We start from the raw sequence: 4,311 nt of genomic DNA on the forward strand, positions 1-4,311 counted from the left end.
TATTATTATGGTTAAATGGTCGTCCAAATCCGAAATACACCACATATTTTAGGTTGCATATATTTGTGTGTTACAATCTATTTCTTTCATATTTTTCAGTTGTTCCATTGTATGCATGCACATTGGAAGGCAGAAAGTAATGTTGGCTGGTCGCCAGAGAAGTAAAAAGGCTAACATCTTGAGTTGTATGGAGCATGGTTGTTTTCTTGAAGTTTCTGATGGACTGTATACCATTGACAGAGATGAATTGACTGAGAGGATTCGTTCATTCCATGAGAACAGGAGGGACATTTCCGTGCGGCCTTTCCCGCTTCCCCCACTCTCCGCCACCGCATGCTCCGGTGCATCTTCCCCGTCCGTCCTTCGCCGCCATGCTGCCCCCCGTCACCGTCGAGGTCGCGCACGCTCCTTCCCCTCGGGCGGATCTCGACGCCGGCCATGTTGGCCCCGCCGTCGCCCAAGGTAACGTTGCGCCTGCCCGCAAGCGATAGGGCAATGTGGTCGTGGAGGGCGGGAATCCGGCAGCCCCCGCCGCGAAGGCCCGCGCTTCGGGCGCCAACGCTGTTGCGCGATCTCGGCTGACGGCGGAGAAGGTCGCCAAGGCCGCCGGCGGCAAGAGGAAGAGGATTCCGGCTACAAAGAAGCCGCCTCCTTCATCTGCTCACTCCGCCTCGGAAAGAGGTGCCCCGGTGACGCCGCTATTAGAAACTATCCAGACGTTGGCAACATTGTTTGATAGTTGGCCTGGGATGGACAACATCTCATCCTGCAACATGGTAAGTAACGTATTTTGCCTATTGTTATCATGGTTTATTGTTGTTTCTAATAGCTCCACGTGTAGATTTATCTTCCCTATGCATCCATTGACCGATACATCTTGTACGTCATCGACAAAGAGACACGTCGTCTATATATATTATGGACCCTATTCAAACATCACTATCGTCAGTTATTAAAAATTTGAGGCATGCACTGAAATTAAAAAGTTTTGCAAGGAATTTCAAAGAAGCACTCGAAATAAAGCTGCCTGGTTGGAATTCTGATATATCTAAATGGCAACGTTTATTTCCGTTTGGTATTCCAACGAGTATAGACGGGTAATGAATTCATAATAAAAACATTTATTTTTGTTATCACTATCTTTATATTATTAATTTAAAAAATTCCAGGAATGTGTCTGGCTATTTTGTTTTTCATTTTATGCTCTGGTGAAACGGTAAAGAATTGGCCAAGCCGGTTTGAGCGGTGAGTATTGTCTGTTGCATGTTCTAAGACTTTCGGCGTGAAATTTTCATACTAACTACATATATTGTTTGTGCAGGATGGGTATTAGTTGAGGAATCAATTTTTATTATACTTGCTAAAACATCGTGGGAATGAAGCTAAAGGGAACTTTCCTGATATTGTAAAAGAATTTCTTAAACACATCATCTAGATATTGATAGTTTTGTAATAGATGTTAAGATCGAACATCGCTCAGTTTGTTACATGGACATGTCATTATTTTTTCTTTTTGTTATCACTTTACATTGCAAAAACGGAGGAAGTAATTAAATAATTGTCTTTGTGTTATATTGTTTGTACGTGTTATAGTTAACATGTAACTCGTGCAAACTATTTCAAGAGCCCGTGGCAATGCACGGGCATTCTCTAAGAAGTTGGTTGTATTATTAACCATGCTCTAAGAAGTCGTCATGTCATCTACAGCTAACCTCTTAGCCGGCATGTACAATAGTAAGTTTTAGACATGTACTATACCCGCGATATTTAGCATGAATTACCTTTATGTGACTTCAACAAACTATTTCAGAAGCACGTGGCAACGCACGGGCACTCTACTAGTCTATCTAATAATATATATATATACTAGCAAAAGGGCCCGTGCGTTGCAACAGGAGAAAAAAATCATCACATTTGATTTGATTTATTATAACCCAAAATTAATTATTTCATCCCTTAGCATTCAACTTCTAACCATGACTCTCGGTATACACTTATAATATTAGGTTTTCAATAATAAAAGAAATTCAACCATGACAAATGTGCACCTGTTAGTTGCGAAAAATACTGTTGGCACCAAATTCTTCAACATATATTGAAAATAAGTATACTTGTACAGCTTCTACATTCTTGAAAGATGAACGGATTGGTTGTTTCAAATAGAAGATCTCTGAAAACTTATGGACCAAACTAAATATGAATCTAGGAAATAAGATACATAAATTAGATTATGCTAGGTAGACCTTATTTTCATGACCAAAATGAATGTACCTTGTTTATCGTGTTGCTTCAGAGTAACTCGCATACATAAGCAAAGTTAGCACAGAACCAATAAAAATAAGATAACCACTACAAAGTTCAATCAGACCTCTCACATTACAAAACAATTTGCCCCTTCCTTTTGGTTCGCTTTTCTTTATAGTTTTTCTTACTGTTTGGCATTCTATGACCATCTAGATAGTATTTTCAGATAATTTTGTTGTCCCTGCTACTAAAGTTCAGTTCTAAACACGTTTAACTCCATGTACTATGCTTTTACGCAAAAAAAAATGTACTGCTACCCTGAAGCAATTGAAGCGAGACCCTTCCCTCATGCAATCCAACTGGTTCAGTTGGAACCGACATTCTCGTAGATAGTGAGGTGCTTGTCATGACTTCATCAGTTTCAAAACCTACCGGTTTAATCTCTTGGTGCTTATAGAGGTATGATATGCGTGTGTACTTTTATACGGCCAAGTGTATGTATGTGTTTGTCAGCGTCAGCGTCTATGCTGTGTCTTTAAAAAAAATCCACTTACACCTTTGCATGCATTAACTTAATGTGCTCGTGCGTTGCAATGAGAATAAAAAACGTCTACTCACATGTTGCCACTTTTCATGTTCGCCATCACCGACGATTTTCATGTTCACCACCTCCGTTCATGATGGTATGATTCTCAGTGTCCTCAATTTTTTTTATTAGCTGAAAGAGTGGTGATGGATCCAAGTCGTATTATTTTTATAATTTTTTTAATTCGAAAGCGAGTTTTTACTATCTTAATTTTAGGAGAATGTTAGTTGTTTGGTTTACAAGATTATATTGCTTCTTGTTGTACTATTTTTTGAACAGAATACAGATGCAAGCGCTCATACATACGCTTATACACTCACCCCTATAAACATACACATGCACACCTACCCCTATGAGCATCTTGAGATTTATGAAGTCACCGTAGCCGTCTCGTCTTCAATGGGAACGTCTCTCCCACTAAAAACGCATCGCCGGAAATCCTGAAATAAATCTAGAAATAACGCGAGCATCAGCATTTGAACCCTGGTGAGCTGGAAATACCACTGTCTCCCTAACCATCCAACCATTCATCTGAACATAAACATTTCATGTAGACAACATATATGCTCTTTGTCCAAACCAGATCGTACAATAACTGCATGCACATATCTTCCCGTGCCAATTCTCAATAAGAAAACTTTTCTATGTTTCCCGTCAGTAAACTTCTCCGCCGGCCTGTAAACAGTAAGCACACACTCATTCATTAATTAAATCGGAGATCGAGCGGCCGCCACATACACAGCCCCATCACATGTGCGCCTCGCTTCTCTGGCATTCTCATCCACATGTTGTTGCTTCAGGAAGGCGACGCCGGTCTTGCTCCAGTAGTCCGAGCTGCTGGTGAATCCTCTAGCCCCGCCCCCCTTCTGTTCGGTTCGCCATCGAGCGTGTTCCCGCTGCGCCTCGGGGTCGTTCGCCGGCGACGGCCCCATCGAGACCTCCATTGCTTCCGTGCTCAAGCTCGCCCTCGTACGGTCCTCCGCTATGTTCTTCCTTCCTTCGCCCTTCCTACTTTCCGTTTTCTTGAGGAGATAATTCTTTTGCATCGTCCTCTTCATCTCTGCTTATCAATTTTCATGGCCGCTTGTTTCGATCGCCAGGGCATGCATATATAAACCGATGAGATTAGATGTAAAAGAGCAATGTGGGATTATTAACTGAAAGGAGAACATGTGGCTTTTGTATAGGTGAGTTAATCGCACGCACTGTCGTTGGGTAGCCCACTACAGGTAAAAATAAAATATGAATCCTTTTGCAACAGAGCGGGCCGACGCCGGAACACATGTACTGCTGCGGCAGCCCAATACGGGGATAGGAAAAGGCGGACCGGAATTTTAGTACCACCTCGAAAAGGAGCGGAAGAAAATAACTTCAAACTGAAAGCGTAAATTCACGAGAAGAAGTGTATTGTGACGGTGAACCCACGGAGTCAATCCGTGCTTTATTATTAGGGAAAGATAATCCGTTGCAACGCACGGGCT

This window comes from Triticum dicoccoides, chromosome 7A, assembly GCF_002162155.2.
Source record: "Triticum dicoccoides isolate Atlit2015 ecotype Zavitan chromosome 7A, WEW_v2.0, whole genome shotgun sequence".
Lineage (NCBI taxonomy): Eukaryota > Viridiplantae > Streptophyta > Magnoliopsida > Poales > Poaceae > Triticum > Triticum dicoccoides.